General features: G+C 35.2%; 1 pseudogene; it reads left to right on the top strand.

Annotated features, from left to right (window-relative positions):
• The first annotated feature begins 5,911 nt into the window (after nucleotides 1-5,911).
• Nucleotides 5,912-6,383, top strand: LOC138857175 (V-type proton ATPase subunit F 1-like; annotated as a pseudogene).
• The last annotated feature ends 16,729 nt before the right edge of the window (nucleotides 6,384-23,112 follow it).

Below are 23,112 nucleotides of genomic sequence, written 5' to 3'. Positions count from 1 at the left end.
AGATAGGGACTCTCACCAAAGGAAGTTCTTTGGCTCTACGATAGAATAGATAAGCCCATAATAATATAATAAATATAATATCATAAGTTAGCTGCCATAAATGTAGCAGTAGATCTACTACATGGCATCCTTCAGAGTGGTAACTATCCTCTCCCATAGTAGGATCTTGTGTTAGCTCGTTGGCTGTACGCACAATACTAGTGAAGGGGTGTTTAGACCTCTTACCTCTAGCATCAAGTTATTTTCTGATTAAACTGGTTTGGGTGCCTAGTGCCTGTGGTTTGCTACTGGACCGTTGGGCCTAAGACCAGCTCAACAAGCGTTTGTCAACTACCACCAGCTGTGGAGTCGAAAGATTATTCTGACTCAGGGTAAATCGGAGGAGGTCTACTGAGATCTTCGCTCTCAGAAAGGTTCACCTTCAAATGATTGTTGGAGTTCTAATTGGACACTTATCCATCGGGATTCATACAGTAAGATTGAACAAGGCAAAAACACTTCGGATCTTATAAACTTTCGACATCCAGGTGAAAAAGCAAAAATTTACACAAAACACCTTAACAGGTTTGTGATAGATTCAGGCGGATTTGCCAATCTATCTATCTTGCTAAGCTTTCTAACTACAAGAGCTTATAGTTTGGCTTCACAAAAGACTGAATATAACAGTCTAACAGCCTAGCCTAGTTCAGAAAAAACAAACAAGCAATAAAAGTGTAAATTGACCAATACGTATTTGAAACTGTGGAAGCCTTCACTTATTTGGGCTTCAAACTCAGTAGCGATAACTCAAAAAGCCTGAGTATCGAAGTATACAAGCCGCCTATTGGTAATACGCGTCCCTAATCCTAACAGTTTAAATCAAAACTAAGCATTGTAAACTGGCCCTATTCAAAACAATCATTTCGACCTGTATTATAATACGGAGCGAAATCTTGGACGCTAAAAGCTGCAAAAAAATATCCCAAGAAAAACCTTTGGAGCAGTAAAAGATGATGGCGTATAAAGTGCAACCATGAGCTTGATCAACTTATAAAAGGTAAAAATGTTATACGTTTTATCAAAGCGCATCCACTAAAATGGCTCAGTCACGTGAAGCATGAGCGCAGATTAAAATGGAAGAAGACGCCTTATTCACCATAAAAGCAAAGATAAGATTACGATGGCTTGACGAACTCTACGAAGACATGAAGGATCTTGGCATAAAAAATTGGAAAGAAACCGCAAATGACCTAAGTGTCTGCAGGTCACATGTGCAGCAGGCCAATGCTTACAAGGAGTTGTAGCAAAAAAATATGAAGATGATAACACTAGAGAGTTGTACTTCAGGATATTCGAAAAATGGCTTATCAGTTGCCTATGAATAATACTTGATCGTCATGCGTAATGCAAACATAGGTGGATGGTTGCTTAGCGACTACTATGCTAGCAAAAGCAGCCATACATTATAGTAGTGTAAGTAAAACTACTAAAATGTTTGAAAACTTTGTGAATTCCATCTTGTCAAACTAAAATAGCCAAAGTAGGCCTTTTGAATTTTAAAATTCGTTATTTTTTCGAAGGACTGCCTAGAGTTAATTTCATAGTTTTAATGAACTGCTTTTGACTACTACAACACAGACAACACTCCTATACGTCCTTGAATGGCGAAACTTTAAGATAGCCTAACGGTAGCCTGTGTAAATGCATCCTCAAATACCACGTACAAGTAAGATATATATGTAAGTATGTGGACATAATAGGCATTACTTTATCAAGGTTAATGGGAATTAATGACGTTCAATTGCACCCCAATCGATTGGCAACATTTACTTGAAACAAGTGAAAAATAGTGAAGGGCAATGTGTATGTATCCATATGTAGCACGCATAACAATAAGACAAACATTTGGTGTCACCGTAGCGTTAGTGGTGCGTTGAAAAGCTGTGCAACTATTTGCAAAGAAGTAGTTGCGGAAAAGTCGATTGATTTTGGCAAAGGCAGCAGCCGTAAATTGCTCAGCTCATACTATGCAACATGCAGCAATCGGCAACAACAACATCACGACTGGCTTTCATATATTGTTTGATGTGTTTGCTTATCTGTACTCTTTGTCTGTTCCTAAAATAAGTGACAGACGCATGGAACATGTCCACTGGATAGAGTTCAATGAATGGGACTAACTGCCGTGAGTAAATAGAAAATAGTCAAAATTACGCACAACGGGGCAACACAAACAACAATATTAACACACCAATAACCACAACAGGCTGGCGTGAAAGAAAAGTCAAAGGAAACAGCATATAGAAAAACACGAAAACAACTTTTTCCACATTTTTCTACGCCGCGTTCTACACCTCATTTCTTCACTTTATTTAGATGTCTACAGCAATAGTTGCAGTTACGGCGCATGCGCAGCGCCGCCGATGTTAGACAGCGCATATTTGAGAATTCAGCTTTTATGCTTGAGTCATTGCGAGCGGCAACGATCGCGATGGGTCTCACCGTGCGCCTGTCAATACACACTTCGAATGCGTTCAAATAGATGCTTAATAAAAATATCGAATTTCATTAATTATAAAGCAAATTCAAACGCAGTGAGTGAAACATATACAAAAGCGACCATCTGGACTAAAGCAGCGGCAACAGGGGTATTACAACAACATATGAACGATATGGGTGCATCATATACAATACAAGAGGTGGAGAGTGACTGAAACACGAGACACGTGCTTTTATGTAATATCTCGGTATCGAATGTGGGAGGTTATTAACTCTGATGTTTTTTTTCAAATATTGGTATTTCTGTTCAATCATACATGCACAACTATTCCTAAAATGTAATTCTAGGAAGAAAATTTAGAAATTACCTCCGTTATGTTTAGTATAATACAAGTATATAATAATATAAGTTCGGATTTTGTAAAATTATTTTATATTTATATGTACAGTCCATGTGCGCCACACTTTATTAAAACATATTATAAGCGATATTAAAATATTAGTAGCTTCTTAATCGGACTGGTACTAGGTAGAATTCAGATGCGTCGAAGGTCGATCTTTTTTACTCAGATACTTTTATTGTAGGATATCGTCAGCTCTGTATTTCAGGCATTTAATAAACCGACAAAATATAACTTATGCTTATTTAAGTTGTATAAGGGATAACGGCTGTAAATCAGGGTCAAATCTGACTTCCGGAGCGACTCGTTACAAAAATATCGTACTTGAGAAGACAAAGAACATTATGATCTCAGTGATATTTATGCGAGTACTAAAAATCGATTTAAGTCAACGAAATAATCAATGCGACACTAAGCTGACTTCAGGAGCGTTAATTTCGAGAGAGGTTGTAACTAAGACAAGTGGAACCCCAATGCTGTTGTTGTGAGGTAGTTGGGTTGTCGACAGACCTTGTCTAAATACGAATTCCTATTTCTTCAAAATTATAATAAATCACGAGGTGAATAATTTTAATTGTGACCGGAAACGAAATTTTTCGTAGCTTCAACTCACTTGACTAAGTTTCGTCGTTATGAAAAAGAGATCACTTCTGTTGTCATAGAAGCAATTTAAGAAAAACTTAGGGCGAAAGAAAAGAACAGTTGAGTTAGATCATATTTGTCAGTAGTAAAAAATATATCGTAAAATAGTTTTGAAAACGGATTAATACAAATTACAGTTCAAAACGTTGAGGTACAAAAATTACACAATCGGGAGCAAATTGGTGGTAAATATGTGAAAAAGACCTCGACTTGTGTATGAAAGCTTTATACTGTAGTAAATCTATTTTTATACTACACATATACGACTTCGTTTTTCTATCAAAAGGGTTATTTATCTTTTCCAACAATGGAGTACGGTGTGAATAGCTGTTTATGGAGCGCTTTGAAGTCTACGTTGAAGCGTTGGCTGTGGTATCAATATCGATTGGTATACTCGTATGTATATGTACATACTTCTGCTTAAATACGCACATATATATTTTTATATGGCGTGTGTTGTTTTTGCTAATGCTTTTCGCTCGCCTAATGCAAACATTTGCACAGTCGTTTGATGCTTACAAACATTGCAGACATACATTATTGTAGGACGGACTTAACTGCATTAAATGTAATGCACACATATATAGATGTGTATATATGTATATACATATGTACATATATTTGTCTACTGCATGTGACGTACGAGTATGTGCCAGTTCACACACGGACTCTTTTGTCGCTAACCCGGTTTATTGTAGGCGAGGGGACTGCGAGGAAAGACGAAAGGACCGTGCCACTAAATGCTTCAGAGACATTAAAACAATTGGCATGGCCACGCCCACTTTTACGTGAAATTACAAATCTCAGAACCTGCTCGAGCGATTTCAACCAAACTCGGTTCATAACATTCTCCCAATATTCTCATGTTACAGTGCGATGGAGGAAATCGGATCACAACCACGATTACTTTCCATATAACACCATTTTAAATTTCTTCCAGTATACAAATAAGTCACCAGTTAATATACCGGGATAAAACTTTGTAAGTGTGCTACCTTAAGACCAAAAATTGTTTAAATTGAACCAAAACTGTTCAAGGCCCTAGGTACCGTATATGTAGACCCCAGTGCCCCTTTTACCAAAAATATTGCTCAATGTATTAGAAATATAAATTCGGAGAGAATGCTTTCCTGATGATATTTTGTTTGAGTGTCAAAAATTGGTTAAGTCAGGTCAATATTTTTCTTAGCTACCATATACCGTTTTTCGAATAGCCTTTTTTGACTGTTCACACGTGAGTCGTGTCAAGCTGTTTATTTTATTTTACACCTGTAAAACATTTAAAAATCATTCAAATTTATTACGAAAATTCACGTTCTGTAAAGAATGTGTTTCGAGCGCTTCGCTGAATTTATGGTCAACATAATCGGCCTACTAAGCGGACTATTCGCAACACCATCACCCATCTTGAGACCCAGTATTCATTATTGGATAACATTCGACCGAATATACCAAGTCCAGCACGCATATAGCGGCCGTAGCCGATTCGGCGCCGTTCGCAGCAACTCGGAATGACGTATGGAATGACTTGGTGCATTTTACGTATTTTTTAAATTGAAAGCGTACAAAATACAGCTGCAAGAACTGAAACAATGGTTTAATGTGGTTTGTGGGACGGTGGAATCATCGGTCCATATTTCTTCAAGAATGATGCCGGTGAGAACGTAACCGTCAATGGCGACCGTTATCGTGCCATGATAACCGACTATTTGGTGCCTGCAATTAAAACTCGTAATCTCGACGACATTTGGTTTAAACAAGACGACGCCACTTTATTGATATTGATACTTTCACCTTTTGAGTCGGTCGGTTAGATTGTAATCCATTAACAATTTCATCGATTAATCAGTGCTGAATTGTTTCGCAACATTTTTCTTAATAAAGTTTTCCTAACACCTGAAGGTATTTTCCCTTCTTTGATCCTTGCAAGTTACAAGAGTATAAAATATTGGGTTACACCCAAACTTTGCCCTTTCTTACTTATGCTTAAATATGTATCAATGTACAAATTTCTATTATGAGACAAAACATCGGGTCTGATCTCCGCCAGTTCTGTGCGACTACCGAATAACAGTATAGTTTTTTAATTATATTTTAATCCTTTTTTTTTAGATTCACATAAAGGTTTGGCATTTACCCGTCAAAGAACTATGTTCATTCCGTCAATCTCCCTTTACAAAAAAAGTTAACATTTATTGCTGCCGTTTTAAAAAACTATTGAGAATTTGCAACTGAAAAAATGACACGCTCATGATGTAATGTAAGTCGTAAGTCGACTCAAAGCATCTTTGTTTGAAAAAAAAATCCAAATTATCATTTTTGACGCATGTCAGCTGACCATTTGCGAACTCTACATATGCAAACGTAATTTATTGATCAAAAAGTGAAAAAATGGCTTTGCATTCGGTGATGAAGACACTTGTGTAGGTTTTCTTCTGGGTGGAGTTGGTGAAATCAACAAGAACCGTCACCCAAATTTCATGGTCGTCGACAAGAAAGAACACCAGTGAGTGAAGTCGAAGATTGTTTTAGACGTTTTCTAAAGCGCGATGATATCGATATTATTTTGATTAACCAAAATTGCGCTGAACTCATACGTCACGTGATTGATGCACACACATCACCAGTACCCGCTGTGCTGGAAATCCCTTCAAAGGATCATCCATACGATGCTAGTAAAGATTCCATTCTTAGACGTGCAAGAGGCATGTTTAATCCTGAAGATTTGTCTTAAATTTAAATAATAAAAACAAATGAAAAACAATTAAAAAAAAGCAAACTTTTCATTCACAACCCCAGTATTCCAAACTACTTTGTTCTTTTGATTGTAAATAAATGCAATAAAACATGTTAGTCGACTAATTGGTTGTAAGTCTAATACAAACGAAGCAGTTGCCGCCGGGGGTATTGCAGATGGGCGGAATCGGACCAGTGCCATGCCTACAAAGTGTCTTTAATCGCAAAGTTAAAATGCTTTAACTAAGTTCCAAATTAAAATACATGACTTTAATTTAGTACAGGAGATCGAAATAGCGATAGGGAACTGTGCGTGGCGCTTATTTTGAAAACTACTAAAAGTGCGATAAGATTTTACATTTTACACCCATGATGGAACGAAAATGCTTCATAGGAGCAAGTAACAAAATTGAACAATGGTACCCACCTTTAGGTGAATTCCTATATCTCATACACTTTTTTACCAATTTCAATCAAGTTTGGTATATAATACTTGTAATAACATTATTTCAACATTTATATTAGCGAAATTGAAAAAGCTACGCGTGTTTCCCATACATAAAAATTTTTTATTCCATATGATTTTTCCACTTTAAAATTTGTAAATCAAGCAGCAGTTATTTTTATTGAAACAACCTTAGTGCTCTAAGGTATTCCATCTCACATCTTAAAATTGTCGAAATCGGATTATAACTTTGCAAGTCCCCAGATACCAAATATACCTATAGATGATATTTTTAACTAAATTATAGGTAAAACTGTAAAATACGAGTATATTAATGAAATTCCGAGATAATCTTTTAATAATTTTCTTGTGTCGAAAATAGCAAAACTCGGGTAAATAATTTCCATAGCCCTATTTACCAAATATACGAATCAAACTTTTGGTTGAATTTATAGCGTATCTATAATTCCATAAATAGGATGTCTTATCAAAATTAAGTGAATTTATAATATTGGATATGACACAGCTTGTTTTCGGAAATGTGTGAAATTGGTCAACGAATTACCGTAGCTCCTAAATGCTATATACGAGTATAATTAGTTTCGTTATTCTAACGGACTTTATGCCAAGTAAGCCGGATAGAGTGCGAGTAATCTTGGAAACATATTCTAAAGTATGCAGTTAGTCTATATTTTATACGCTATACCTATACTGATTTCTGACTTTAAACCGTAAATTAAGTGAAATTCTTAAATTAGGTTTAGCGCTGAATATGAATAAAATTAGTGTAGTCAGGGCTCAGTCTCATATCTATAATAGTTATAATGACTTCTGATCATTTGGTTATCTTTTTCCTCGTATACCTTTTTATTTAATTTAGCTCCTATGGTTGTGTGTTATTGCATATTGCTCACTAGAGTTAATTAGGTTGATTTTAAAATAAATATTTCTGATAAGCAAAATGGTCATAAGTTGGCCCAGTAGAATTATGTAATAAATACAACTAAATAATAAGCGAGAGTATACAATGTTCGAATATGCCCGAATTTGGCTCTTTCCTTCTGGTTTTCGCTAGAATTATTGAAATTGCTCTGTTGATTTCTTTACTTTTAATTCGCTTAGTTTATAGTTAAATATGTATAGTGATAATGCAAATTGTTTTGGTTAGGCCGCTAAACCTCGGAAGTGGTGAAGTTAAATAATTAGAATATTTTGACTTTTTAAGAAACTTGTCCAACATTTTATATTCTTTTAAGTTCCGAAATCTCGAAATTATTTTTATAATACAACCGTATATAAGTATTAAATAAATATAAAAAATAATAAAAGATTTCCGATTCCCTTGAGAGAAATTAATTTTTTTCTTTTGTTTCAAAAGTGTCATATAATGCTTGGATATTCAACATACATATGTATTTCGAAGGTTCCTTCTTTTATTCGAATATTACATTCGCCTTACTTCACTAAAAGTACTTGTGATCTCTCTTTGTTTAACGATAGGTACTACTAAGATTTACCTGTTTTTCTCCGTACCACTGTAAATCCCGAGTAAAATCACAGCAATAGAAAATATTTTTAGCCGTATAGGCCAATGCTGTCCGCTTCGCTTTGGCAGTTCAAATTGGGTTAATTAAATTTCACACCGTATCTTGCCGTCGACTTTATTTATTTGCGTTATTGCAGGCTATGTTTATTATTATGCCAGCATTTATTTACTTGTTTTTGCTATCCATAATTGATATGGCATTTGCGGCGCGATCGCATCACCCAACCATCGCCCCAACCGTCGCTATTGACTATGTTATGCCACGCATAACGTAAAAAAGCAAATTTGCTTTTGGGTAATCGTAGGAAACCACTTAACTATTTTGCTCTTCTGTGTGGCAGTATTTAGCTTCACTGCAGTTCAGCTGGACTCAGCTCCGGTTGAATAACTAATAGACTTGCGTAATTGCATCAATTTTAAATATAAGTTGGTTGTAGCTCTTAATCTGCCATCCACTGCATTTCAGTTGGTTTGTGTGCCACGCCTCAATCTTACTTTAAGCTGACACTCAGAACTCGTTCACCAAAAAATTGACAATTCTAACGGTTTATTCTGTAACGTTTACGACAAATTGGTTGGAAATGCTAATATGATGAGCGGCGCGTTCGCATCATCAGAGTTCGATCACCCGATCTTTCGATGTATTCCAAATATAGGTTCATCATCGTAATGTTGCTGTAAATGAGGTGAATCTCAATAATTATGTTGCCAATTTTATTCAACATCGCTACGATTTCATAATCTCGCAACACGTTGCACAGAGTATAATGGTTTTTTTTTAACATCTAAAACTAATCGAGATAGCTATATATATATATATCAGTGGCGGATCCAGGGGAGGGGTTTTGCATGTCAAACAACTACCTCAGCTCCGATACACTACATATAGTGGTTTTGGTGATTCAGCAAAATGTATGCCGTATATGATTGCATTGAAACATGTTCTCATTATAATCAACTAAACCGGTATGCTTATCTCATCGAAATACCGGTCGTAAGGACAAGAGGAATACAACTAATAAATCAGGAAGACAATGGAAACACTTGGCAACGGCAACAGTGGGCATGGCACAATCAAAAATAGAAGATTCGTGTTGGGCTAAACCCATACAGACTTCCCTCAAATTACTGCTGCCGGTAGACGTAAATGAATAAAATTGTACCTTAGGCACCTGATAGAAAACAGAGCCAGCACAAGCGGCCGTTGCTGCACATACCAGTCTGGAATTTCGTAGCGTGCTTGGAGTGGCTGAATAAAATATTTTGTTGATATTTTGTTTTCTTGATATTATGGCTTTTATTAAAATCCAAACATTATCTATTAGATTGGCGTCTAGTGACTGTGATGGCCAATCTATGGTCTATGGCTATGGCCAATATGGTTTTCTTGTTTTGCTTGAGTTTAGGGGCTATGTTTTGAATCATTATCTACTTGCAGTATTCAAATGGTTATTTTTGTCGTAAACCATTTCCGCAGACTCCAGTCCTTTTTACACAACTTTATTATTCTAACGGCGTTCAGGTTTTAGGTGAAGTATCTCAAAACCTCTAGTAGCATCCATAAACCTACACTCTTTCGAGGTCCTTAACACTCCTTTGAATAAATGTTTGTCCTTTTCTTAACGAAACATGTCTCAAGGGGTTGAACAGTACAAAACTTGACTCTTATGTAAATATTGAATTTCTCCAATCACGGTTATACATCTCTGAAGTCTGTCCCATATGTTTAAGAGATATATCTTATCCGTTTCTAAACCAAATCTTTTCAGCTTCTCTTTAACTGAGAAGTGTTATCTTGTCATCTACGTTTCTCCATAATGTTCAGATCACCTTTTCACAAATGTACAACTTGTATTTAAATATTTTTCTGTTTTTTTGAAAGTCCATTTAGGACTTTAAGGCTGCTTCGTTCGAAAGACTGGTTTAAACCGTTTCCTATAGTGAGTACAATTTTGTTTTAATTCACGGTACGACGTGACGCATTTAAAAGATCGAAAAGGAGTGACGAATTGTACGCACCAATGAGCATGCCAATATATCTCTACAACTCCAGCGGTATCAAAACTACACAAGGCCCAACCACCGATTATAAACCAGGTCCGAAGGACTGGAAAGTGGCTAGGAGTATCTTGACCAACAACTTGGTAAGATGGGCTATTAATTACTTAAAAGTGATTTCGTGGTTCCGCCTATAATTGATTTATTGTACATATCTTGCAAATCTTGCTATATCTCAGAAACTACTTGATCACTGTTTCAACCAAATTCGGTGCGTGAGGTTATCCAAGAGTTTTTATAAAACTTTGTGAAAATTTTTGCGAAATCGGATAAAAACCACGCTTACTTCTCATATAACAAAGTTTTAATCAATCTCACTCTTTCACTTAACAGTGTATAAATTAAGCTGCAATGAATATATTGGCATATACTCGTATAATGTTTGGCTTCTCAGACTAAAAACTGTCAAAATCAAGAGAGCCTCCATATAATATATATATTGTATATATATCTAAATAAAATGGGATCAAAATATTTTTAAGCCTCCATATAAGAATATATTAATTATGTAAGAGTTTAAAATCGCTAGTTGGATTTATACCTTATACCTATATGTAATATATAAGATATATTAGCCAATAATGTGCGATATCAATCCATGAATTACGCCAGCTCCCATATACTGCATACAATGATTTTCATTAGCCCAGAACGAAATTAGGACTCCCGTCCTTTGGTTGATGTTTTCTTCATATATCCCATACCTTTAGCTTTCATTGAGTATGTCTCGTTCGAGTTAATTAAGTTGATCTTAATATTTCGGACTTGCAAATTTAGAAATAAAACTAAGTGAGTCTACGACTTACAATATATATAATATATGTTAATAAGATACCAAATTTGATTGTAATCCACTCACGATTTCGTCGAACAAGGAATGTTGAATTCTTTCGCAACTTTATTTATTATAAAGTATAAAAATTCGGTTACACACAAACTTAGCCGTTCCTTACTTGTTCAGTTTAGTTTCGTGAGCAACTTTGTGTTTAATTGGTAAGTCCATAAAACGTAGTGTCGGAGAGAGAGAGGAAACTCTAAGCTCAGAGGGATGTATTTTTTGTTTTTTTTTTAAGCAGAACGCTTACAGGATCAAGGTTGATCAACAGCAACAAACAACACAGCAAGCTCCAGTGACAATTTCGGTGAAAAATAACACAAAGTCCGATTTCTATACAAATTTTCGGTAGATGTTTACAAACTGCACGAAAAAATGTCAAATCACGCTCACGAGGAACGTCAAAGTGTTTTGTTGGCACTGACGGTGTTTTTAGTGGTGCCTGCAGTCAATGCCCACAATGGCAATGACAAATGAGTTGTGGCAATCAAACGAATTTAGCGGAACAGAAGTAAATAAATGAGTACGGCGGTAAAAGCATTGGCACCATTGGTTTTAATGGGATTTATACATTGATTCAAATATAGTGGTAGTATGAAGTTCAGAGTTGAGTTAGCCCCTACCTTTGCTTGTACCGAGTTCACGGATATTGTAAAGAAATTCCAAAAATGTGTGGCTGAAGACAAGAAAGTCGTGCAAGCATCTTAGTCAAATGATTTCTGTATTTTCTCACATACTTTTAAGCTTAACTCTGTCCTCGTGTATATCTCACACATACAACTTAGGCATTATATTCGCTTTTAAGGCACTTTTCTCTTTTCCGGTATTTGATTTCTTTCTTTTTTATTTACTTTTCCTAATAAATTACTGCAGTAATCCTTTGAAACAGTTTGTTTTCCACCAATTTCTATAATGCCATAGATACAATTATAATTCTTAAGTAAATACTCCATTATTTCATGTCTAATGCTGTAGAGCAGCTATGTACGCTGCATTGATACTTCGGAAGACAGTATGACACAAAGATATTTCATAATTTTCATGAGGGCGAAATTAGTAGATTTATATGTATGTGCTATAAGGTTTTATGTCACAAATTCGTGTCAATATCTCCTTTAAACTTGATGAGAATTGCCAGAGGCGGTATGATCATATAGACACTATCTACTATCTTTTCATATATAATATTAAACATGAAGAAACGTTAATTTCGGCTGCATCGAAGCAATACACTCTTTATAGGTGCGTTTCTTATAGCAGCTAAGTCAAATTAACTAATGATATCTTGCTAAATAAAAAATGTTTGCAAACATGAACTCAATTTTGATCATATGACATCTAGTAGTCTGATCTAAACCAGATACTGAGAGATTTGAGCGTTGCTTTGGCAATAATCCGTGCTGAATTTCCTGAAAATATCTTGCAAATTAAGAATTTATACAAGAATTAGATTTTTATCGGTCGTTTATATGGCAGCTACATGTTATAGATTTTTGAACTATCTGCAAAACAAAAAAACAGAACCAAACTTGATGAAATTTGAGTGATTTATTGAGCATTTTAACATCACGTCCTTCTTGTTGGTAGACCCTTTACAGACGGTCATGGCTATATCGACTTAGCTCGTCACGCTAATCATTGGCCCTCCGACGGATTCTTCTAGGTGTTTAAAACTTAATATACGCTGAGCAGTCAATATTCACTTTTCAACGAAATCATATTTGGAATCTTAAGCCATGTATATGTCATGAATTCACTTAGTCAGTTATATTATATTTATATATAATATATTAACATCAATCTAACTTACACATATCTTTTAATTCACCATATGATCGCTACTTAAAAATCAAATTATACAAATATCTAGGTTCGTTATGGTCTTTTATTGTTGTTCAAAGTGAGCTATTTACACTTAAATTGATTTTCTTCGTTCTCATACTAAGCATGCAAATTGAATAGACCTCTCGCGGTTAAATCCCTTTTAGCAATCCTACGCCTAACTGACAAAGTGCCTGTCAGTGGGCTTAGTTTCAGTAGCCTCGATAAAAATTGTTTGCTTTGTGTTTTGAACTTAAATAGTTTACACGATAGTTATCTACGATGAAATCTGTATGTTCGCTTGTACTTCAACCAGCGCTTGTCTACTCATGTTAGTCGTTGTCTCCCACGAACAATCCACTGCCATAATCATCGTCCGGCATTGAAGTACCTGCTACGGAGTCGTGTGGCAGGGTGTTGTTTAGCCATGATCGCCCTAACTTTTATTACTCCTTCTCGCGTTTATTTTGTGCACTTTTGTAGTTGGAATGCCATAATTGTTTGTATTAGTTGTTGTTTAATATTTCATCTAAGTGATCAAAGTCGGTAGACTGCGACCTTAACCGCAGCAGCACTATCACCTGGCTAGCAGCACAGCGCACTCGGTGGAAGGGTCACAGGAAACGAGAAAAGCAATAATAGAAAGCGGATCAGTTCAAAACAAAATGTAAATCTTGTTAGCAAAATAGGAACTCATAAAAATTACCCCCATGGAAATCACTAAGATTAGTGGTGCGTGGACATAGGCATTTGTATTACTGATCTATATCATTTGTTCGCAAGTGATCCATTGAGAAGAGCGAAATAAGGGACCACTTTAGGTATAGCTGGCGCTGGTAGGCAGCGGTCCCCTCACAGCTGATAGAACTGATCCTCCACCTGTGAAGCTTTAACAGTGTTGCAATTCTTGCGGCTTCTTTGCACCCATGGCTTTGGAGCGTCGCTTGATTGTGCCTGTTTTCAATTTCATTCAATGGCAAATTTTGCGTTTTGAGTTTGCATGTGTGTGTGTTGCTGCATCGTTTACGATTCCGATATGATGTTTATCTGTTGAATATTTCACACCCACTGAACGCCCATTCTTCGTCAGCTTGCATGTTTGCTTTACTTAATTGTTTCGCATAAGTGCAGTGTAGGAGAGCCGAAGCCCGAGCACGTTGCGCTTTCATGAGTATACTGGGTAGGGCTTTTATAATGGCTTTTAGCGATGAAATTGATGATGGTGATACTTAAGGATAAAAAATATACTGTTTTCTTCTTATGTGTTATGTGTTTTCTAGTTAGTTATCCTTGATATTATATTATTCATGGAACCCACAAGTGATCGCTTTTAATTTGTTGTAAAAATAATGCGTATACCAATTGCTTAAATATGATGTTATTGTTATTGAATTGATTTCCCAGAGAGTGAAGAGTGATCCTGAAATCGAAGAAATGATCAGACGCACTTATAATATATCCAGAGAAATACAATAATATTTATATTATATAAATGAACTAAATCAAAGTTAACCAAAATATCCCTAAAATAATAATAACACTTCGCTGTTAAAAAGTCGATTGTTTGAGAAGATTTTTGTAGTTTAATTAAAAAATCGTTATTATAAATCATGAATGGATTACAATTAAATTGGGTACGTTATTAAGTTATATACATACATACGTATTATTGGTGACAGACACACTTAGTTTTATTGCTATGTTTTACATCTAGTCTGCTAAAATTATATTAAAATCATCTTTAAATGAGACATATGTGATATAAGCTCATCCGAAGAACCAACTAGACCAACTCCGTTCATATCAAGCGGTAAACCATTAATATAATTTCATAACTTTTAAAAAAACTTGTCCACCTAACTTGAAATACCCCACATTTTGACCAACCTAAACGGTTTAAAATCAAGTAAAAAGTCGAAAATTACTAGGTAAGGTAGGTGAAAAAATCACAGGTTTTTCTTATTTTTGTGCGTTTTCCTTTGATAGGTATTAATGTTACCTCGGAAACGCTTAACTAAATCAAAAATTAAAAAGACTATTTTTGTAGAGTAGAAAATTTAATACGAGATTATGAGCTTTGCAATTAAAAAAAATGTATTTTCATTTGATTATTAAATTTAAAAGAAAACAAATAAAGATACAAACTGTAACCTTTCATTTTTTTAAGCAGTGAGGTCTAAGAAGTTCGAAAATCTTTCAAGGGAAGAAATGACCTGATTGAACATAGAGACATAATATAAGTTGAAAAGGAATTTCATTTATATACATATATCCAACGTTGACCGAAATTTTTAGTAAAAACCGGCCATATGCACTGGGACCCACATCTTCGGTATCAGGGAATAGTTTGACCCGATCCTGAAAATTTTTAAACTTGAGATGGCATACATTTAAGTAAAAAATTTTGCAAAGTTTTATCCCGATATACATATATATTCATTGGTGCTTGATTTGTATACTGGAAAGTGAAAGAAGATTATCTTATTATTATCATAGCATTTCATCTGATAATTGGCGAATGACACGCGTCATATTTTGCTCCAAGGCCTTAATCGAAGCGGGATTGTCCGCATATACTTTAAACTTTACATATCCTCAAAGAAAAAAGTCTAACGGTGTGATATTACACGATCCTGGTGGCCAATAGACTGGCCCAAAACGTGAAATTATCTGCTCACCGAAGTGTTCTCTCAATAAATCTATTGACTGTTGTTGAAACCAAATCTCGCCGAGATCAAGATCCTCATATTCAGGCATCAAATAGTCGGTTATCACGGCGCGTTAACGATCGCCATTGACGGTTACGTTCTCACCGGCATCATTTTTGAAGAAATATGTACGGATATATACTAAATAAAGTCATTAGGGTAAATGAATATTATTACTAGAAAATTATGTTGTCTGAGTTTTACTTAGAAAAGTCACATACTGACCCATATACATATATGGTATATTATATATTGAAACTATGGAAAAAATGTAACCCATTTTACCCCTTTTCGCAGCAAGGCACATTTTTACCGGTAAACGTTCTCTAAAAGTTGTCTAAACTGGAACCATACTACTCAAGCCCCCAAATACCGGAAATGTGGACCCCAGAGCCTATGGTTGACTATTTACCGAAAATATCGGCCAATTTGTGAGATATGTATATAATTGAAATTGCGAGAGAATCCTTTCCTGATAATAGAATGTCCGTATGTCAAAAAAAGATTGAATCGGGACATTATTTCCCTTAGCATACCATATAACTAATAGAAAGATTTTCGACATTCCGGCTAACTTTATACGCCGATAAATAGGCCAATATGTGAGTTATCTTAATTAAATTGAGTGAGAGTGTTTTTCTCCTAACGGAGCAACTCTGTGCCTAAAATGGATAAAATCAAGTAAAAAATTGCCTAGCCTCGATATAACTAGTATCAGATTTTCAACTTAACTTCAACTGCTTACCTTACTTCATATATAATGTTGATAGTATGTGAGGCACATTAATGAAACTTAGAGGGCATCCGTCTCTGTTAATAATATGTACTAAAGTCATGCCAAAAATAGAGAAAATCGTGTAAATCTCCCACATACCTGTTACAAGATTTTCAAACTTTCGGTTGGCCTTATACCGTATATTTCAGTACTTCCTATTGATATAGTATCCTTCATATTGAGATATTTTAGCAAAATAAACTGAACGTATAATATTAGATATACCCTAGTTTAATGCCGAAAATGTGTGAAATTATATGGTACTTCATATAATAATTTCGGCGATTGCAGTAGGTCTAGACCCTGGTCTTAATCTCATATTCCTCATATCATCAATTGCGATTTTCTGGATGAGTTGCACATCAACTAATATAACAAGTAAGGAAGGGCTAAGTTCGGATGTAACCGCACATTTTATACTCTCGCAAAGTCAAATGGTATACTCGTTTGAGATTTCTTTGTGGATTGACTGATATTTTCGGTAGAAGGTCAACTATAGGCACTGGGGTCCACATATTTAGTACTTAGGGGTTTGAACAGTTTTGGTTCGATTTAGACAATTTTTGGCCGCAAGGTGGCATACTTTAATTGCATTAAATTACGCAAAGTTTTACCCCGATATAATCATTGTTACCTGATTTGCATAGTGGAAAGTGAAAGAATCAGATGGAATTGAAAATGGTGTTACATGGGAAGTAAGCGTGGTTGTAGTCCGATTTCGCCCATTTTCGCACTATGACATAGAAACATGAAAAGAACGTTATGCACCGAATTTGGTTGAAATTGGTGAAGCAGATCCCAAGATATGGGTTTTCACCTAAAAGTGAGCTGTGCCACGCCCACTGTCTAATTTTGAACGCGGTTCCTATAAAGTCATCTTATACCATCTCAGGGATAAAATTTAATGTCTCTGGCGTGTTTAGTGCTTGATTTATCGCGCTTTTAGTAGTTTTTAACAGTACCGTTATATGGGGAGTGGGCGGAGTTGCCACCCGATTTCAACTATTTTCACACCGTCAATAGAAGTGCTAAACACATTTGCTTCCAGTGAATTTTGTTATTATAGCATTAGCGGTTTAGGAGATATGCACATTAAACCTATTAGAGGCGGGACCACGCCCACTTTAAAAAAAAAAAATTTAGCTGCAGATGCCCCTCCCTAATGTGATCCTGTGTACCAAATAACAGTCTTGTCTCTTATTGCGGAGCTTAGTTATGGCAAGTTATTTGTTTTTGATTAATGGCGTTTTGTGGGCGTGGCAGTGGTCCGATTACGCCCATCTGCAATACCAACCGTCTCACGGTACCAAGAAACATGTCTACCAAGTTTCATAAAGATATCTCAATTTTTACTCAAGTTAGAGCTTGCACGGACGGACGGACGGACAGACGGACGGACGGACAGACGGACGGACGGACAGACGGACGGACGGACAGACGGACGGACGGACAGACAGTCACCCGGATTTCAACTCGTCTCTTCATCCTGATCATTTATATATATATAACCCTATATCTAACTCGATTAGTTTTAGGTGATACAAACAACCGTTAGGTGAACAAAACGATTATACTCTGTAGCAACAGGTTGCGAGAGTATAAAAATAAGTGAGTCTAAACCCAGAATATAACTCCAACTTTTATTGTAATCCATTTACGATTTCGTCGAGTAATGAAGGCTGAATTCTTTCGAAACATTTTTTAATATCAAGATTTCTCAAAACTTAAAGTTATTTTCCTTACAAGTTGCGAGACCTTTGCAAGTTGCGAGAGTATAAAATTACCCAACGGAAATAAAGTTCATTTTATGCTATAAAAAATGAACTTATGAAGTATATTATAGCTTCGGTGCAACACAACAACGGCAGCGATATGGCAACCACAGGCAGCGACACAAAAGTTAGCTGCAGAAATGTAAACAAACTAATTAAAACTGTCACTGACAGTTAACAATTGATAATTGCCGTTAAGTGTATGTAAAGTGCCAAGAGGCAAAGAAATTGAAAATAAACGCATGAACTTTTAAAAATAGGGCAAATAAATGAAAAAAAAACATGGCTTAAGTGATAGAGAGGGAGTTAAGTGAGGCTGGAAAACAGAAAATAGAAGTTGCTAGAAGCTTTGGCCTTCTTATTAGAATGCCTTGAATGTGCCATTGCATTGAAACAAGATTAACTACTTTATATCAAAAGTTCTTTGTGTTCTACTCAATAACCACAAACATTGTTTTATTTCGCTTTGCGCAGATCTACTGCAAGATAGTGCGCTTTCAAGAAGAAAAGTACCAAGTAAGGAAGGGCTAAGTTCGGGTATAACCGAAGATTTTATACTCTTGCAATTTGCAATCATCAAAGCCGGCGAAATAGGTGTTGGCAAAACTTTATATTAAAGGAGGTATTGATCCGATTCAACCCATTTTTGTTACAAAGACATACTATTATCGAGAGTATCATTCATTTATTTTATTATGCGAGTTTCAATTATATATCTTACGTTGACCTTTATTTTCTGTAAAAAGTCAACTATAAGCACTGGGGTCCACATATTTAGTAACTACAATTTTTGGTTACAAGGTGGCATACTTTAAACGCATTATTCTCGCAAAGTTTTACCCCGATACAATCATTGTTGCTTGATTTGCATAGTAGAAAGTAGATGAATCTGATGAAATTTTAAATGGTGTTATTTGGGAAATAGGCGTGGTTGTAACCCGATTTCGCCAATTTTCGCACTATAAAATAGAAATATGAGAATAATGATACGAACGGACGGCCAGACACTCACCCAGTCTTCAACTCGCTTCTTCATCCTGATTTTTTGTTTATATATAACCCTATATCTAACTCGATTAGGTGGTTTTAGGTGATACAAACAACCGTTAGGTGAACAAAACTATTATACTCTGTAGCAACATGTTGCAAGAGTATAAAAATGTTGCGGATTCATTATTCGACGAAATCGTGAATGGATAACAATCAAATTTAGTATCTTACTTATTTATATTGAAGGTCATGAACTCACTTAGTTTTATTAATCTATTTTTGTCCCGTCAAAGAAAAGTATACTAAAATCATCCTTAAATGAAAAATATTATATGTGATTAGACTCAAACGAAGATTAGAAATTTAATTTAATGCGTTGATGTGGAAAACGTCAACCAGAGGATCGAAATTCTGTATATAAGGATATGAGGTTTAGTCCAAAGTCTAGACCAATTCCATTTATATTCAGTGGTAAATCACATAGTTTTTAAAATAACTTATTCATTTAATTTCATTACAATATCACAGATTTTGCCCAACCTAAACGTTTAAAAGATAGGTGGAAAGTCGGAATTGGGAATCGGAAATATATTGGGGGCAGAGAAAGTTCAATAATGTGAACATTGTTCAGGTATACTTGAGAACATATTTTCAAGCAATTTTATAAATATATATATAGTATATAGCATACACACTCAACGAAATATTAATCTTAAGGCTTGTTAGAAAAGCGAATATCATTATATGTAGTATATTGGAGTGGGGGAAATTCGTATATGGTATATGTTATAGGAAAAACAGAATATCTGAAAATTTACCCTGTTTCGATAAAATGGTCGCTGTAGGAATGGGGCCACATATTCGGTATCTTGAAAAGTTGTAATCCGATTTTGACAATTTTTGGTCATAAGGTGGCCTACTTTAAGCGTGAAAGTGACAGAATACTTGTAAGATGGAATTTAAAATTTTGTTATATAGGTTGTAGTCCGATTTTTGCGCTGGAACATAATAGTGTCCAGATAATATTACCCACCAAATTTGGTCGATTTCGGTCTACCAGGCCCTAAGATACCATCGTTTTATTTCGACGACGCCTCTTATAAAGCCCTCTCGTACCATTTCGGGTGTAAGATTTAGTTTTTCACAGAACTGTTATTTTCACAGTATCAATGAAGGTGCATAGGGGATTTATTATGAGCGAATTTGGTTATTGTGATTTAGTTGAATGTACATTAAACCCTGAGCAGGCAATATTAAGTTTGCCACGAAGTTTGTACCACCCAAACGAAAATGTCGGAGACCCTATTAAATATATACATAACTGATTAGTATGAGCAGCTGAGTTGATTTAGCCATGTCCGTCTGTCTGTCCTCCTGTCCGCGCGTCTGTCTGTATATATACAAACTAGTCACTCACTTTTTAAGCTATCGATCTGAAATTTTGCACCTATCCTTTTCTCACTAAGAAGCTGCTCATTTTTCGGAACGGACCACTATAGCAGAAAGCTGTCATTCAAACAATTGGATGCAAGAACTTGTATGGGAAACTTTTTTTTTCGACAAGGTATTCACGAAATTTGGCATGGATTATTATTCAAGTCAACAATGTAATCTCTTAAGAAATTGTTTAGATCGCATCCCTTTATCATATAGATGCCACACAAATCAAAAGATCGGAATCATGTTCTGTGAAGGGTATTATTGCTTCGGTGCAAGGATGTTAACGTTTTTTATTGTTTTAAAATGTTTTCGGCTATAATTTTAATTTTTTCACTTTCCAGTATACAAATCAATCACTAATTAATGTGTCGGGATAAAAATTTGCACGAATATTTCCTTTAAGGTATGCCATCTCAGGCATAAAAATAAAATATTATTCAAGAACCCAGACACTGGTAATGTGGTCTGGGGTCCTATGTTAACTTTTTGCCAAAATTATCGGTCAATCTATGAGATATATAAATAAAATATTATTAAAGCCCCCAGATAGTGGAAATGGGGACCCCAGAGCCTATGTTAACTTTTTGATAAAATTATCGGTCAAGCTATGAGATATATAAATAAAATATTATTCAATATTATCGGTCAATCTATGTTAACTGGAAATGTGGCCCCAGAGCCTAAAATTATCGGTCAATCTATGGGATATAAAGTTAATTTAAATTCGGATTTTTATGATAATAGTATACCCTTGTGTCAAAAATTGGTTGAAAAGGATCAATACTTCTCTTAGCCCCATATACCTAATATAAGGATTTTTGAACTTCCGGGTGACTTTATACCACATATATCGGCCAATGTGGGAGCTGTTTTCAAGAAATTGAGAGAGAGTATTTATCTAGCAACAAAGTATCTTTGTGTCTGAAATTAATAAAATCGGGCGAAAACTTGCCTTAGCCCCATATAACTGATACTCACGATTCTGAAACCTCCGGCTGACTTTACTCCGTATGTATGTTCATATTTATACGAAAATATTTATAAAATTACTTGAAAATAATTTCACAAATATACCTGAGCAATGTCAATAGTTAATGCAATCAGCTCTTCCATTTCTATGCCCCCAATGATTTTAGTATGATATTAGCTGAAGGGAAGTAAAATATAGTAATAAAACTAAGTGAGTACTATATGACCTTCAAAATAAGTTAATATTATATGATCCTATACTTGATTCTTATTAATTCAAGAGCATGAAATGTTCGGTTATGAGTCCTTACTTGTTTCTTGTTGTTGTTAATTTTGTCGCGGATTACTAAATGAGAACCGGGAATGATAAACATTGTTCTCTGGTCACAACTTCCAATTTATATGCTCATACACACGTGTGTAGTATATAAATATGTTATTTTTTTTTTTAATTTTTGCTTGATAGCTTGACACGTGTCAAAGATAGAGAATTGTATTACATCGGTTGCCTTTTATATTTCGGGATTTGGCTACCCTAGTGTTGCAATCTGGCAACTAAGAACTTTATATAAAGTTTAACATTTTTGATGAGCGCTATTGGTGTTTTTATTTTGTTTACGGTAATTGTGAACTGGTATAGTGAATTCAATCCAGGTCGTAGATTACTCCAAGACAAATTTCTTGAAGGTCATCCAAACTCAGTTGTTTTTCCGGAAAGTATTGATGCTGAGCGCAAACTCATATTGCAAAATTGTCATGTGACCTATCGTGAAATTGAGACAACTATAGACATTAGTGGGACCAGCATACATTCAATATTTTATGAACATTGGATCACTCGAAAAGGGCTCGTGTCTATTGGCCGAGAGAAATGATAAAAAAATATGATAGCGGTACTTCGAAACACGTCTATGACATCGTGGTAGGTGATGAATCGTGGATTTATGCGTATGAGCTCGAAAGTAAACAGCAGTCGACTGAAACAACTGCATTTATGATCACTAAAAACATCGATTTCATGAGTCATCCACAGAATAGTACTGACTTGGCACCGAATGACTTTTTTTTATTCCCGTATGTAAAAAATGAACTAAGAGGTCAAAGTTTTTCGATACCTGAATAGACGGTTGATGCGTTCAGAGGGCATGTTTTGGAGATACCTCAATCAGAGTGGTAAAAGTGCTGCGACAGTTGGTTCAAGCGCCTGAAAGAGTGTCTAAATCTTAATGGAGAATATTTTGAAAAACAACAAAGCGATTTTCAATTATTAATATTTGTTTTTGTTTTCGAATCGCGAAATATAAAGCCAACCCTACCATAGGTCTTAGACTCAATTCATTTTATAACTGTATTTTACTTCAGCGTAAAGTATACTAAAATCATCCTCAAATGAGATATAGGTGATATAAGCCCAACCAAAGAAGCTAAATTTAAAAATTAATATAAAATAAAAATAAAAAATAATAAAGTTCGGAATTGATGATATTGCGAACATG

This window comes from Bactrocera oleae, chromosome 2, assembly GCF_042242935.1.
Source record: "Bactrocera oleae isolate idBacOlea1 chromosome 2, idBacOlea1, whole genome shotgun sequence".
In the NCBI taxonomy this organism is placed as follows: Eukaryota; Metazoa; Arthropoda; class Insecta; order Diptera; family Tephritidae; genus Bactrocera; species Bactrocera oleae.
This window is presented reverse-complemented; position numbering and strand designations above follow the sequence as displayed.